This window comes from Dermacentor albipictus, chromosome 2, assembly GCF_038994185.2.
Source record: "Dermacentor albipictus isolate Rhodes 1998 colony chromosome 2, USDA_Dalb.pri_finalv2, whole genome shotgun sequence".
In the NCBI taxonomy this organism is placed as follows: Eukaryota; Metazoa; Arthropoda; class Arachnida; order Ixodida; family Ixodidae; genus Dermacentor; species Dermacentor albipictus.
The window spans coordinates 67,640,555-67,657,710 of record NC_091822.1 but is presented as its reverse complement, the minus strand read 5'-3'; the positions used below and the strand labels follow the sequence as shown (position 1 = coordinate 67,657,710).

General features: G+C 45.2%; 1 protein-coding gene and 2 non-coding genes across 3 annotated transcripts in view; all 3 read left to right on the top strand.

Annotated features, from left to right (window-relative positions):
• The window catches only part of LOC135903255 (3-alpha-hydroxysteroid sulfotransferase-like), a 68,090-nt gene that overhangs the window by 10,049 nt on the left and 40,885 nt on the right, over positions 1 to 17,156 (top strand). The gene's annotated exons all lie outside the window — the stretch shown is intronic.
• On the top strand, positions 13,291 to 13,361 carry TRNAG-UCC (transfer RNA glycine (anticodon UCC)). Its single transcript has one exon. It is a non-coding gene; the product is annotated as a tRNA-Gly (tRNA).
• TRNAT-GGU (transfer RNA threonine (anticodon GGU)) lies at positions 13,393 to 13,465 on the top strand. The gene has a single exon. It is a non-coding gene; the product is annotated as a tRNA-Thr (tRNA).

Sequence of the window (17,156 nt, the reverse complement as noted above, 5' to 3'; positions counted from 1 at the left end):
GAGGCCTTTTCCCTACAGTGGGCGTAACCAGGCTGATGATGATGATGACGCAGGCAGTGGACGAAACAAGCTGGATAAGGAGGCTGCGACCTGATCACTGGGCAAGCGTGGGGTGCAGTCGTCAAGTACTTCGCCTACTTACCAGGAAAGCTCTGGTGGAAGGGTTGTATTGAAGGCCAAGCAGAACGTGATGTCAGTCATAAGAGCCGCCTAAACCCCTAGGTGTACCAACCAACACACGTAAGCAGGTACCTATAACCATCGGACGGGGGCAAGGGTCCGAGGATTTACAGATGAATGTCGTCGAAGTGAGCATTGGGGCGCGAAAATTGTCCACATGGTGGTTTGTCATGTCGTTGCGCCTTGAAACTGTGGCAGGCTGTACGAACAGGAATTGAGTCGCGCACGTCCCTACAGGAGGCCAGACGTAAAGCTCAGTGGGAAGGTCTTGAGAGGCGCGTACGCCAGAGCGAGTGTATCAAATTAAAAACAGCACAACGAAGAGAAGGGACATGGATGCGGGTGGGCCTCGCTAAAACGTCGCACCAGAGCGCGACGTGATGGTCGGTAAAGAAGGCCTGCTCCAGGCGGAGCGAGGTAAGGTCCGGCGGCATGGAAGCTCTGGGTCGAATACTTGTGCCGTCCCAAGCGAGCATAAAGCGGCGTCAGGAAGACCTGCGGTGGCGTTGATGCGGATACGGCTCGGACTCTCAGCTGTACTTACTGTTGAGGCAGCTTTGGCATGGCGCATGTCAGTCATGGATTCGGCGAAGAAAGCAAGATGACGGCACTCTCAAGAGGAGTGGATGGCGGTGAAGGAACGTAAGGCTGAAGCCAGAGGCTTGTTGCTGGTAAGCATGATAATTTCTCGGCCTTAGAGGAGTTACCTCAACCTCTTCTATGGAGGGCAGGCGGCAAGCAGTTCCCGTTCAAAATTGGTATATTGGCTCTCAGTGTAGCGCAACATCCGGGAAAAAAGTTACAGAAGCTCTAAAGTCTCCCTACATGCATTGAATATGAAATCAGTATGACTCTTCCGCATAATAATTTCCACTTTTTATGTACTCGAATTGGGCAGAGTGAATTTCGGGTGTGCGCAAGGGCAGCTTTGGGCAAGGGCAGTTTGTGGGCAAAGGCAGTTTTGAACGTGGGCGAACACAATTCTTAAATTCGGAGAAGTCAATTTGAGGACTGGGCCAGGTCGGTTTTCAAGGTGGGTCAATGGAATTTTTGAATCGGGCACAGTGAATTCTGTGGGTGGGCCGCCCACCATTTGGGGTTGGGCAAAGTCAATTTTGGGACTGTGCCAGGTCAATTTTGAACGTGGGTAAACTGAATTTTCGAATTGCGCAAAGTCAAATTTTGGGGTGGGCCAGCTAAATTCTGGTGGTGGTCCAAGTTATTTTTGTTGTGACCCAGGTCGGTTTTTAAGAATGAACAACCGAATTTCAGAATTGGGAGCACACATTGCAAGGCGCAGCAGGTAATAATAATCCCTAATATTAATCCGGATGCACGGGAGACGGCCCTGACCCGACTGGGATATATTTGTCAGCCAGCGTAGGGATTAACTCATCCTCAGAGGTCGTTCGTGCGCCCTCACGTATGGTTCTACCAATGACTTGCCTCGAATTAGACTTAGTATTATTCACATTAAGCAGGTGCTTAGGCAAGTTTCAGGTTCTACTGTTACGTATCTGACCATCTATGGAATTGCAAACCTTGTTCAATAGCTGTTTAGAGATATCTCAGATATCTTTTTGCGTAGCCTACGATTAAGTCTCTGGCTCTTTCATCTCTTGAGAATGAATTGTTTGGCTTCTAACAGATGGGCTAACCTGCTGGCTATTTTCACAACAGGATGGTCGGTGCATACCTTATATTTTGCATGCCGAACGTCCTCGTGGTCAGAATTAATTGGAAATCCCCTACTATGGCGTGCGTCATCATCGGATGGGAATTTTGAGACGTAAAACTATAGAATTTAATGAAACGTTTAACCTTTCATTCCATTTGAGATTGATTATAAATGTCCTCATGTTTGTTTCTACTTAGTCACATACTCCTATGGCATAGGACCGCCAGTAAAGTGCTTCTCGAAATCTCTAGCATTTGGTGACGACTTTCAGTGACATTCAGAAAAAAAGACATTCAGTGAAATGAACAATGCACTCTGCGCACAAATCTTGCGCACATAAAAAAATATCTCTCTAAAATTTAAGCACAACTATACGTTCACTGAAAAAAACATTTACGATAACAAATTCAAACCGAAAACAGAACGCTGACCGAAAAATCACGCTGAAATCTATATTTCAGGCGCGTAAAAAAAAAAATCAGCCATCCTACGCTACCTTTCTGAGCTTTCCATTTTCTTTATTCAGTGAACAATGCGTATCACAAGCTTCATCAGCCGCTCTGAATATTAACTTATTCGCACTTCCACCAAAGTAAAAGAGATCAGTCCCGCACGGTGGAACATAGCAGCGATCGAGGAAGCCCCTTATGATTTCTCTGCAAAAAGAAAAAGAAACAATATTTCTTTAATATCATGTACTATTATCTACTTACCCTGCAATATTGAGTAACCCTAGTTTCTAAGCCTATTGTTCGCTCTAATCTAAGGCCACGTATATGTAGATGTTTTTGCTATTGCAGCCACCTATGGAAGTAGAGAGCGTGGATGTGACGCGGCTGTATTGTTGTAGACTGCCACGAGCCTACATTACTCGCCATCGTGCATGACATCCTTTGTTTCCCTTACAATGTCCACCCACAAATTCATAACGTCCGAACCGCTGGTCTTTTCGGTAATCCTAGCCTCCATATTTCGCAACTGGCTTTTCGTGAAACGCTGCCTCCACCCACCTACTACACCATTCCGAACGAAGGAATACTTCCTCTTGTCACCCTGGTATCCGACATTCGCGTAAACTTCACGACCCTTGAAGAGGCCCTTCATTGCAGGATTCTCCTTTCCCGCTAAGTCCAGAACGAGCGCGTTCCTCATGCTCTCCACCGTCGACCTCTCCAGCAACGTGCCGAGCAGGTGTTTGTCCGTTTCCAGAGCCCTGCCGTATCGTTCGCCAAGGAAATAGGCAAGCTTAAGCACCACTGAGCGCACGTCCCTCTTGAGCTGCTCGTACGTGACGAAAACACGTTAGGTTCTTCTTTCAGGGCGTAACCGGCCAAGAGGTGGTCGAAGTAGTCACCGTAGCCGAAGTCGCCTCTCAGGAACGAGGCGAGAAACTCGTCGAACGTCCCGTCTTGGAAACGAAACGGACTGAGATTCGACACGTGGTGGTAGAAGGAGACGCAACAGTCCCAGGGGTTGCGTGCCACGTACACGTACTTCGCGTTCATGTTGAGACGATTCTTCGTGGGTGGGTCCAAATGCGTCATCAGCGCTCTGTACGGAAGTGTCCGTACACCATTGTACGGTTTCCAGTCCTCGACGCCGGCGTACTCGAGAGATCGACCACTGCTCACAAACTCTTGATAGCTCCTGATGGGCCGCCCTTCGTTGAGAACCAGGAGCGTCAGGTACTGCATCCAATGCGTCCCGCATTTCGGATACGACATCTGCAATATGTCTCCCTTCGCTGGCGTGAAGCGCAGGGCTTTTCTCAAGATCTCCGGCTGGACGATAGCGGAGCGCCGGACGCCGTCGATGACTTGATAATAAGGCGACCTCAGATTCATGGTTGTCTTCGTCACGAGTCAATGCCAGGCACTGACGCTCCGCAATTTTCCAATGCTAGCCTAGTTCGTGCACATCAGGCGACGTGCTTGTCGACTGAGGGCAGTTAGCGTAGCAATAGCGAATAATAATCGCAAAAATAGGTGGAAGGATAAAAGAAGCCTTGATGAACCGTCTTAGCAAAGTCAAATATCCGTGTCACTTGTCATTCGAAATTGTCATTCGAAGCAAACCTGTTGTTATTCTACTTGGAAATCCATGCCTTGTCAAGTACATTAATAGCAGTGAAGGTGTTTATAGTCTTGAATAGTGTGATGCCCAGGTAATATTTAACCGTATGTTTTAACGGAAAGATTTTGTATTCCCGTAGGAGTAAGGGCGTTGGCGCGTAAAGGAGTGAAGGTGATTAACCGGATGGCTTGGCGCTGGAACTGCTGTAATGGAAGTAAATATGGGATATACGTACGGTGCCGTCGGCAGGTCGTCTGGCACCCGGCGTCCACAGATCTTCTGGCACCCCCCTTCTACCCGTGGGTAGTCAGAAAATTTCTGGGGAGAGGGAGAGTGATGTTTCAGCAGCAGGACAGGCGCGTTGGATACCGCACATGTCTCCCTCCCCCCCCCCCCCCTCCTTTCGCTTTCGTTCCCCGAGATCGCGAATGTGGCAGTCATACACGCTCTTTTATATTATGCACGAAATAACACAGGGTGATGCAGTGATAACTTGTGGTAAGCGCATTTGCACATCTTGTATCATACTGTGAGGCTTGGCAGCCAATACCGACGCAGCGTCGTGGTAAATATGACTGACGACTAACAAAAATAGTTTTAAAAAGTTTTAATCAACAATTTTCGAGGCAATATCGCATTTGCGAAACTGGAGCCCAAGAGTCATAGGTTGCCCAACAACAACTTCACAAAAATCGTCGTACGTACTACGGCGTGCAGTATTTTGGCTGTTGGCAGCCCTGAACCCAAACGAAAATCAATTATCATGTCAGTGACGCTGATCTCCGTACCCTATAAGAAAACGCCACCTGCTTCCATGCTGCGCGGGCGCCAGTACTATGAAAATCACGAGTTCCCTTCATTCTTATCCGCAATCCCTTTTTTTTATTTGCTGCTATTGCGAAACATGATTACCTGAGCTGCACTACAGCCACACGATTTGGAACGAAACAGAGCACGCTGCGCGCCGATCCCTGGCGTAACCATGGAAAAAAACGAGACGGCCGCAATGAAGCCTGTGCCAGCGAAATCTTGCGCTACTGGTGCTCTGCACTCTCAATGATAAGGATAGAGATGTCGACGTAACTGGTGCACTATTTCATATTTCGTTTGGCACAGCCATATTGAGCCGCCCGTAGTACCAAAGTGTTGCAGGCACTAGCACTGAAGACGATTTTGTCTAGAGAAGTTTATGTTAAGGTAATAATGACCCTGGGTCCTCAATTCACGAATCCATATGTTTCTTATAGAATTGCTAATTAAGCAGTTATTTAAGATATCTTTGTTCATGTTCTGCCACATATTCCGCGATACCGAGTGCCTAGTGGTCACAAAGACGCACAACCTGATAGAATATAGGACAACAAGCTCACAAAATGCGCCTTTTTAAAATATTCCGTGCAGCTGAAACAACATACTCTATTTGCGACATGAAGTCGCACAACTAACTGATAAAGAGACGGTTAGCTTGGAATTGGAGACAGTGTCTTTATTGAACGCCGCGAAACTGATTCAAAAGTAGTACAAGCAATACAAAACTCATAAATGGAGATCTGCATACATCCTGATCACACAGAAACCATTTAGGGAATGAATTTTCTTAGCCCACACATTCGTATGTTGATAAACATACGGAAGCAGATTCGGATGTTGATAAAGCTGCAGCCGCAAAGTCTGCGGCACTACTCAACTGGTAGATCGGGTACGTGATTCTGAAGCTGCGGGTTGCCTTAGTATTGTTTACCATTTACGCTGAGTCATGCCGCCGCAAAGAGAGGGGGCCTTCAGACATATATGACACCCCCCCCCCCCCGTCTCAATTGACACCCCGGGCCCATATAATGTGTCGTTTCAGCTTCACGGAATTTTATAAAAAAGGTGAATTGGAAAGTGCTTGCGAGCACTTTCCAAAGCTTTTACTTACAAAAGTGCATTTGATCTCGACGCATTTGACTTCGCATACAGATTTGCCAAAGCCTTCCGCCGATTTCAGTAAATTTTATCTAGGGGGAGTTTCTCTTGAAAAAACATTTACACCACACCCGATCGCTTGTGTACGTAATTTACTGCTAAAGCCTTAATTAGACTGCTCACTATAAACTTCTCCTATGCGTTATCCACAACGTGGCTCTAATTTTAGCCATACGCAACGAACATGCATTATGCATTGAGAACTCGGGGGAGATCTACCACGAACCTCGTATAGCACAGAAAAATACGACAAAACTGAGAGCATAGTAACTATTTACAACGCCCCTTATTGATTCGGAAAAGGTAAAGTTTCGGCATACCTTACACACCGCGTAGCTCCCATTTGATGCAAACAAAAGCGAGCCGAGAGCGCGAGTGGATTCATATCCTCTGTGTCCTCGCGGGCCTAGTGTTGGCGGTGACGTCATCTCAATTATTAGAGACGCGTTGAAGACAGAGGCTGCAGTGTACCTTCGTTCGCCGCTGTTGCCGCTCCTCATCACGCCAGCGTCATGAAAGCCAGTGTACGCGGTCAACGAGCGAGAACTGTTCAATGTTTGCCCGGGGAAACATCAGGCCATGCTTGTTCATTCCATAATTAATTTATTAACCAACCAGTAATCTGAGCTGCGACATTTTTTTACAAAGACTGCATTTGATCCCTACACGTGTCGCTTTGCACAGAAAGGTATTACATAGTGTTTCTCTTTTGTAGCTGAATTATATCTCCATGGTATTCTTAGCTCTGTCGGGGCAATGGGCTAAATTCCCGTTGCTTGCAAAACACACTCATATCACTCCGGAGGGCCTACGTACGCAACTTATTGCGTCACCCATAACCAGCCCCGTATAGTTATGGCATGCAAGCAAGGTGTCATGTTTAGTTCACTAGGAAAACAAGCAACTTCTAACAACGTATTCACATAGGAAAAGAAAAGAGGGTTCAGTTATTATTTACAAAACTCTTAATTAAGGTAGAAACGGCAAAGATCCCCCATACATTAAGTTTAACCTATACTTACAGCAAGAACCATAGCCTGCCATTGCCTTGCAGTGTGACACCAGCGCGTTTTTTTATCTCTATATCCTACTTGGGACGCTGGCACTCTCTGAGTGACTGGGACACTGGTGAGATTGCGGTAAAAAATTGGGTCACAATGGACAAGGTGCTGGTTTCGCTGATGATGACGATGGGGCGCACCAGTGTGTGCTATGAACGCGTATGTTCTCGCTGGATTTTCAAATGACCCGAAATGGGTAGATAGCAACCCGTAAATAATTTCGAAGAGCTGGAATCGAATATTCAGCAGGCATTCTATTACTGTAAGGAGATGGGTCACTTCGCCTGAAATTGCCCATATAATATGCCAGTGTTCGTTTGCAAAAGCAATCTTCCTACTAGCATCGATCTGCTAAAGCCATCCATGCATGACGGATCTAATTGTAAATGGAACAGAGTCTAGGGTACTCAGGCACTTCGCGGCCACCATGGACGCCGTCCATCCGAAGTATGTGAAAACCGATTACATCATGCCCGAATGCGCGTGGGTAAGGCAGACCGTCAGCTAAGAATTAGTGTGCCGACCGATGGCAAAGGTACAGAAGACGTTCGAAGTAACCCCAGTAAGCTTGCAGCTAATTGATATTGATATTATCGAACTGGTGAAGAGGCTGAGGCAATTCATTGGCATCCATTTGCCTCGTTGTACTACAACACAGTTGTTGAAGCATTCTGAACCTCAAATAAACACACGTTACCTATCGCCAGGCGACCGCGCCGAGATTTTCTTCTACCGAATCTTTGGCGTAGCGTGCCGGCTGAGTCCATGTGCATGCAATAGCACCTCTGGCTCGGGAATAAACGAGTCTCACGAGACAAAACGATTCCATAGTTTCGATTAGGCCATCAGTATGTTTAAATAAACAACATTTTTGCATCCACCATATCTATAGAAACTGCGAGGGCTAATACCACGTGTTGCAAGCATACGTATTATGTGTGCTGGCACCGAATACTGCCAGTCGCATGTCGCATTCACCGACGCTTCTCTGACTGAGATATTACTAACCATACTCGTAGATTGGAACAGAATGTTGAAACAAGATGGTGTGACATTTCCCTAGCGCGAAAAATTACATACAGCAATCAAAATTTGTAGTAAAAGTCCGTACAGCGTCCTGGGTTAGCGGTTCACTTTGAATATTTTTGCGTCGTACGCTTTTACAGGCTCATTCCAAGAGTCATTTCGATTGGCCGTTGTGTCTACTGCTGACGGCGCCGCTCCACATCCGGTGTCCTTCGCAGCTGTCACCCGGAATGAGAAAAAAAAAACAGTTCCCGGTCCCGCTGTGCGGAAGTCAGCTATTCTACCACGGAGTCATGCCAGCTTTCTTTTTTTTATTGCATGGAAGTATGAGTAGTTTCGTTTGAAATTTGTTAGTTTACATTTGGACAAACAAGAGGAATAAATGCACGCATGCTACACAGTCCAATGAGAGTTCAAAACTCGGGCAAACAAAGACAAGCGTCCAGACGCGAAATCCATTCAGGAACGAGATCAAAGGTTGCAACCAAACTACGCACTTGAGCAGCCTCTTCTCTAAAGACAGAGCTTGTCCAGCGAGGTGGCTTGGCATGTCTGTCGATCATTGTTGGCTTCTCCATAATAAGTAGAGTACTAATAAGCTAAACAAATTATATCACAAATCAGCTGTCTCTTTGAGAGGAGGGAACCGCATGCCATAAGATAAAAGAGGAAAGTCTTTTTGGATCGCCCTTTGTAAAATGTCACAAACATGAAATGCGTCACGACGAAGAATGAAACATCCTATTGTCTCGGGTTGATTGCAATATCTACAATTTGCATTCCAGGGAACATATCATTTTTGCTTAAGCCATGTTTTAACTGACAGGGTGGAAGAGTGCAGAATAAAGAAAGATGTTTTTACCGCTGCCGTAATACACATTCTACGCACACGGGAAAGCACATCTTCAAGAAATAGTGATAGATACGGCTTCCGATGTATAGGTTGAGGGAAAAGGTTATGTATAAGTGCTATATTTAGCGATGCCCGATCAACGCTATTGAAATATTCTAGAGTTAACGTGGCTGTTCATTATGGAAATTCATCTAGTTGAAGTAACAATTGAACAGAATTAAGGGAACTTGTACAAAACCAAAGAAAATGGAGGATAACGGGGTACATTTGGTGGCTCATTTTACCGCGGGGGGGGGGGGGGGTGACGCTTGATTTTGTGAGACTACCACTCCGGCCGGGAGCGGTAAGGCCTCTTCTACACGTTCACACGATGGCTTCTTTATCAAGAATAACAGGAATAGGTGTATAAGTGAGCCTTCTATCTCCTTTCTTGATTCTGTATTTGACTTCTTACGCAACCGCCTTTGATATGCATGTGACTGGTCTCATTGCTCGGTAAGCGCGTGCGTAACCAGTGGATACTTATGAACAATGTCATCCTTGGATTAAACAGTTGTAGCTCTCGTCTTTGCCCACCTTTCTTGCGTCTGTCGATTTAATGGTGTTAAGTTATTAGTTCAGTTATGCAAAACATACTAGCCCAAGAATCAATTCTTCTAGAATTAAAAATGACAACTTCTTGCTAAAAGCACATGTCGCTGCACGTGCGTTTGGTCGCTAGCAGCGGAATAGTGCCCTATAAAAGAATCTTAGCACGCGAGGACACACGCGATTTGATATGCGCGCCGCGGAGCGTCGATACATTCACATGTTGCATTGCATTTGCATGTTACTACACCAGGTAAAATGCCATGTACCAGATATATAGGTAACCGTGCGAGTCAGCACAATAATATTTGGGGTAGGAGAAGAGGTTTAAGGTCATGTATACAAGAACCCAGGTGGTCAAAATCATTCCGCTGTCCCCCCCACACTGGGGTTCCTCATAATCAGATCGTGGTTATTGGACGTAAAACGCCATACATTTTTACATGCATACAAGAATGTAAGGCCAAACATATATTTTTAACCTGATTACATCAACGCGCTTAGGTGCCCATGTCACCACCAGGTTTTAGAGGGAATGCAGATAAATTATCATCACCAACATCATTAGCATCACATGGTGCCACTTGTCAAATCAAGCTGGCTCGATCAATCCCCCGCGTTTGAAAAGGGACCCCAGTAAATAATCACCGTCATCATCATAAGCGTCGTATCATGCCATTTGCCTTGCTACGTAGTATGCGCGCCGCCTGGCGTCTATACGTGCGCCTTTTGCATTGCAGTGACAAGTTATTACATCAGGAGGCACGCCATGTTGCAGTTACAGAAGTAGCGTTATAATGTATATACAGAAGTCGTGAGGAAGAAAAGAAGATTGAGGAAATCCATAAATATTCATGTAATGAAAAAATGCACCAACGATTACAATACTCCCTAATGTGCGATTTCTGCTCCGCTCTAAACGTGTTTTCATTTCGCGTGTCAATATTTTGTATTATTATATAGGCACACATGTTATTTTAGGAAGAGAAGGCTGTGAGTAGCGCGCTTTGTTTCGATATAGACGACGCGCGCTTCTCTGGCACCATATCGTAGCCATCATCGCCGCCCAGCCCGTTTTGCGCGGCATTATGCATCTCCTCTCACGATTTCATTCCACCAACGACGAGAGCGACCCTCGGGCGCCACATCGAGCCTTGCTCGTAGCCGCTCGCTATCACACCTTGAAGGAGCAATGATAAACGTCACACACGCTTGTATCGCGCACTGACCTCAGTGGCTGAAGCATCGGACGAGCGTAGCCCTGTCACGTTGATTTCTTCTATCGACACGTGCTGACAATGCGCCTGATACGTGTCCGGAGAGAAAAAATACCGTCCGGAGTCGGGCTAATGATAAGAGAAAAAACTTGACTACACATATCCTTTTTGCGTTATGATTTCCTTTGCATCTCAGTTACCCCGAGCCTGATTGTGAGCTTCGAGTGAAGTATCGCTTGCAATCTCGCAGGCTTCAAGTACCACAACCTTTTCAGAAGTGACAAAAATGGTCGCAGCAGTGAGTATCTGCTATGCTGCAGTAGACACCAAACCTGAAGTGTTCATTATCTTCAAAGAAGGTTTTCCCGCTAATAATGCGAAACATTACATGTCAAAGAAGGCAGAAAATCCAGCGATTGTTAGAAAAATAAGTCTTAAGGTATAAGCAATAAAATCACGTATTTAAATGCTCTGATTGACGTCAAATTTTTCACGGCGGTTCCTGTAGAGAGTAACATTTATGGCTTTTTAAAAAAAATGCGGTAAATTTGATTCTGAGTGGGAATCCAAAACGGGCTTTCAGGGTAAGAGAGGAGCACGCCTACCCGACACGCGACGGCTCCATGGTTGTGGCTGAGAAAAGGTGTGCCTAGTGCATGGCATACGTTTTGTCGCAGCCATCTGGCTACGACGTCAGAGTAAGGTGGGCTCAGTAAGACTAAGGTTACTTCATCATCGTCATCAGCCTGGTAGGGCAAAGGCTGTAGGGCAAAGGCCTCTGCCATACTTCTGCAACTACCGTGGTAACGTACTTATGGTGGCCACGTTGTCACTGCAAACTTATTAATCTCATCCGCCCAACTAACATTCTGCCTCCCCCTGCTATGCTTCCCTTCCCTTGGAATCCAGTCCGTAACTCTTAATGACCATCGGTTATCTTCCCTCCTCATTACATGTCCTGCCCATGCCCATTTCTTTTTTTTTTAATTCAACTAAGATGTCATTGACTCGCGTTTGTTCCCACACCCTATATGCTCTTTTTTTATCCCCTGACGTTACACCTATCATTATTCTTTCCATAGCTCGTTGCGTCGTCCTCAATTTAAGTAGAACCCTTTTGGTAAGCCTCCAGGTTTCTCACCGTACGTGAGTGCTAATAAGAAACAGCTGTTAAACACTTTTCTATTGAAGGATAATAGCAACCCGCTGTTCATGATCTGAGAATGCCTGCCAAACGCACACCAGCTCATTCTTATCCTTCTGATTATTTCAGTCTCATGATCCATATCTGCGGTAACTACCTGTCCTAAATTGATGTATTCCCTTGCCACGTCCATTGCCTCGCTACCTATCGTAAACTGCTGTTCTCTTCCAAGACTGTTAAACATTACTTTAGTTTTCTGCAGATTAATTTTTAGACCTACCCTTCAGCTTTGCCTCTCCAGGTCAGTGAGCATGCATTGCAATTGATCCGCTGAGTGACGAAGCAAGGCAATCTAATCAGCGAATTGCAGGTTATTAAGGTATTCTCCATGAACTCTTATCCCCAAATCTTCCCAATCCAAGACTCTGAATACCTCCTGTAAACACGCTGTGAATAGCATTGGAGAAATCGTATCTCCCTGCCTGGCGCCTTTCTTTATTGGGATTTTGTTCCTTTCTTTATGGAGGACTACGGTGACTGTGGAGCCGCTTTAGATATATTTCAGTACTTTTACATTCGGCTCCTCTACACCCTCATTCCGTAATGCCTCCATGACTGCTGCAGTTTCGACTGAATCAAACGCTTTCTCGTAATCAATGAAAGCTATATATAAGGGTTGGTTATATTTCGCACATTGCTCTATGACCTGATTGATAGCGTAAATATGGTCAATTGTTGAGTAGCCTTTACGGAATCCTGCCTGTTCCTTTGGTTGACAGAAGTCTAAGGTGTTCCTGATTCTGTTTGCGATTAGCTTAGTAAATATTTTGTAGACAACGTACAATAAGCTGTTCGGTTTCTATCTTTGTTCGGTCTATCGGTTTCGATGAGAAAGATATTTTTGTGATAGATTCTCAAGATGAAGCTAATTTGCATGGCTATGCAGAAATACATGATAGCTTATTGGCAATTGAAAGATCTGATAAATTATTGGAATACATATTATGAATTTCATAAAAATAACTTATTGTTGATTGATATTGATAGCTACCGTAATGGTAGACCTAGATCTAAGAACAATTTATTAAAAAGGATCTTGATTATGGTTTTGCTGTTACAGCACATAAGGCGCAAGGTTCAACGATAATAAGGTATTTGTACTACTTTAAAGGATATTCATTAAATACAAATATCAGTGAAAGAAATCAGATCTTTTATGTTGTAATGACTAGAGCAAAAAAATTATCAATAGTTTTATAAAAAGTTAGCACATCACTTTACATTTATATTTAGGCATAGTAAGATAAGAATAGTTTTTTTATAAAACACTATTGTATATATACAAAAGTAAACAATAAGTGTAAAAAAGCTTGATTTTTAGTCAAATAAACTTTATAGTTACCTAAAAGTTTTAGGGGAGGGATTCCCGAGCGGCCAAAGGGATCAGACTGTAAATCTGACGGCTCAGCCTTCGCAGGTTTGAATCCTGCTCCCTCCACCATGCGGGTGTAGTTCAATGGTAGAACTCCGGCCTTCCAAGCCGATAGCGTGGGTTCGATTCCCATCACCCGCTCCACCTTAAACTAGTTTTATAAAATATATAAGCTCGCATGGCTCAGGTGGTAGAGCACTCCCTTGGTAAGGGAGAGGTCACCAGTTCAAGTCTGGTTGTGAGCACCATATTTGAAGTTTTTTGTTTTTTGTTGAAAAAAATGGAGTAAAAAATGGCTAAAGAAAAATTTGAGCGTTCGAAGCCGCACGTAAACGTAGGTACAATCGGTCACGTTGACCATGGTAAGACTACTCTTACAGCAGCTATTACAAAAGTTATGGCTGAGAGAAACGGTGGTTCAGCACGTAACTTTGATGAGATCGATAGTGCTCCAGAAGAAAAAGCGCGTGGTATTACTATCAATACTTCTCACGTTGAGTATGAGTCTCCTAATAGACACTATGCTCATGTTGACTGTCCAGGTCACGCTGACTATGTCAAGAATATGATTACTGGAGCTGCTCAGATGGATGGCGCTATTCTTGTATGTTCTGCTGCTGATGGTCCTATGCCTCAAACTCGTGAGCACATACTACTTTCTCGTCAAGTTGGTGTACCTAAGATCGTTGTTTTCTTAAACAAGTGTGACATGGTAGATGACATGGTAGATAGCTGATCTTTGGCGTCCTCTTTCTTAAGGATTAGGATTATGTTAGCATTCTTCCAAGCTTCCGGTACGCTCGAAGTCATGAGGCATTGCGTATACAGGGTTGCCAGTTTTTCTAGAGCAATCTGCGCACCATCCTTCAACAAATCTGCGATTACCTGATCCTCCCCAGCTACCTTCCCCTTTTGCATAGCTCCCAATGCTTTCTTTACTTATTCCGGCGTTACGTGTGGGATTTCAGTTTCCTCTAGACTGTTCTCTCTTCCATTGTCGTCGGGGGTGCCACTGGTACTGTATGAATCTCTATAGAACTGGCACTTGAACTATCTTATCCATACTAGCAATGATATTGCCGGCTTTGTCTCTTAACGCATACATCTGGTTCTTGCCTATTCCTGGTTTTTTCTTCACTCCTTTTAGGCTTCCTCCGTTCCTGAGAGCATGTTCAATGCTATCCATACTATACTTCCTTATGTCAGCTATCTTACGCTTGCTGATTACCTTCGAAAGTTCTGCCAGTTCTACTCTAGCTCTAGGGTTAGAGGCTTTCATATATTCGCGTTTCTTGATCAGATCTTTCGTCTCCTGCGATAGCTTACTGGCATCCTGTCTAACGGAGTTACCACCGAATTCCATTGCACACTCTTTAATCATGCCCGTATTCCCATATATTCAACACTAAGGGCCTCTTCCTGAGTTAAAGCCGAATACCTCTTCTCTAGCTTCATGCGGAACTCCTCTATTTTTCCTCTTACTGCTAACTCATTGATCAGCTTCATATGTGCCAGTTTCCTTCGTTCCCTCCTCAAGTCTAGGCTAATTCGTGTTCTTACCATCCCATGGTCACTGCAGCGCACCTTTCCGAGCACGTACACATCATGTATGATGCCAGGGTTGGCGCAGAGTATAAGGTCTATTTCATTTGTAGTCTCGCCATTCAGGCTGCTCCACGTTCCCTTTAGGCTATCCTGCTTGCGAAAGAAGGTATTTATTATCCGCATGTTATTTTGTTCTGCAAGAACTACTAGTAACTCTCCCCTGCTGTTACTAGAGCCTAGGCCAGATTCATCCACTGACTGGTCTCCAGCCTGCTTCTTGCCTACTCTGGCATTGAAGTCGCCCACCAGTATGGTGTATTTTGTTTTGACTTTACCCATCGCCGATTCCGCGTCATCGTTGAAGCTTTCGACTTCCTGGTCATCATGACTGGATGTAGGAGCGTAGACCTGTACGACCTTCAATTTGTACCTCTTACTAAGTTTCACAAGACCTGCCACCCTCTCGTTATTGCTTTGAATTCCGGTATGTTACCAGCTATATACTTATTAATCAGGAATCCCACTCCTAGTTGTCGTCTTTTCGTTAAGCCCCCGTAGCACATGAGGGGCCCGCTTTTTAGCAGTGTATATGCTTCTTTTGTGCGCCTAACTTTACTCAGCCCTATTATATCCCATTTAATGCCCTCTAACTCCTCCAATAGCACTTCTAGACTTGCCTCACTACATAAAGTTCTCGCGTTAAACGTTGCCAGGTTCAGAATCCGATCGTAGACTGTCCGGAACCAGGGATTCTTAGCACCCCTGCTGTGTCGCAGGTCTGACCGACACCGTGGTCAGTTGCTTCGCAGCTGCTGGGGACTGAGGGTCGGGTTTTGATTCTTGTATTCATACAGAAGGTTGTGGCCAAGTACTGCACCAGGGTGGCAATCCTGCTCTTGTGAGCAGGATTGCCACCCTGGTGGATTGCCGGTTCTGGTCGCCGGGATCAGGCCGCACTCCGGGCCTGTTTATTCAATGTTATCAGCACGCGGACTTCTTTTTAATCCGGTGAAAAATTACGCGGTACCGGGATTCGAACCACGCTCCTCTTGAACGCGTGGCGGATGCTCTACCTCTAGGCCACCGCTGCCCCTATTACTTAAGGTGGCGTAAACTGAAATAAAGTGAGCTTAATGAAGGTGGATTATGGTGGGTTATGGTAGGTACAAATTAGAGCAATGTCAAATAAAGCGGATTAAACTTTACATAAGTTAGGGGAAGGTGACGTAGCGGAAATTAAGGTGGCTTAAGGTTCTCGCAAGTTATCGCAAGGTAAATAAAGCGGATTAAGGTAGAGTTGTGAAAGACACGTGAGACTGTATGACGCCACGTAATAAAAACGTAACCGATTCGAGCACTTTCGAATTACTTTCGAATTGAGATCACGTAAGGATACTTAGGCGACTGTAGAATTTTTGCGGTTTTTATTAGTGTACAACAAAAACACACTACAATAAAAACGAGGAGGCTGAAGTGCCCTTGACGGGAGCACTTCTTTTGGTCGTGTCTAACTTCATTTCTCCGAATTCTTGCGCGCCAGTACCAGGACGTCCACTGTGACTGACCACAAGTAGAATAATTTTCTGGATATGGAGCACGAGGCATTTGTAAAAAAAATTACAGGAGGACTCACCTAACGATGGCTTTCGCAAGTAGTGCGATTAGCAGTAGAACAAGGTCGCGAGACACCATATTCCTGATGTCAAGCTTATTTAACATGCGTAGAGGTCATTCGGAGACATTCGTTGCTTCGGCTAAATGTGTAATACCCCCTTACTGGGCCATTTGTTTGCCAAGGCTGCCCACGAGCGTGGCAGCATGACGACGACTGTATGAACCCAAAGCATTGGCGACAATGGAATGACTCAGGATGAACACCGCCAAACAAACGACAAATGCGGTTTAATGACAACAGTATCACGACAATGATATGTCGATTCTTAAATGATGACGAGCTTTAATGACTATAGCATGATGAGGACAGTGAGCTGACGACTAATGTATGACGACGATGGGATTACGGCGATGCTGTGATGCAACTAGAAGAAGATGTGGGAATGATGACAATAACACTACAACAAAGTCATGACAACGTCGGTATGGCGACGAATGCATGATAGGGACTGCCTGACGACGACGCAATGATAACGATGGTACGACAACGATGGCATAATCACGACGGCATGAGGACACCACCAATCCAAGATAATTGCGATTAAGGGATAAAGTTGGTGGATCGGTGAAGGCGGTATGACGACAATTGGATGACGTCGCTGAAATGATGACGACGGGAAGTTACACGTGACGACGGCGGCACGATGACAATCGTATGATGACGACTCTGTGGCGACGATGGCTGACAACTTGGGCGTGACGAGAGTGGGATGTCGA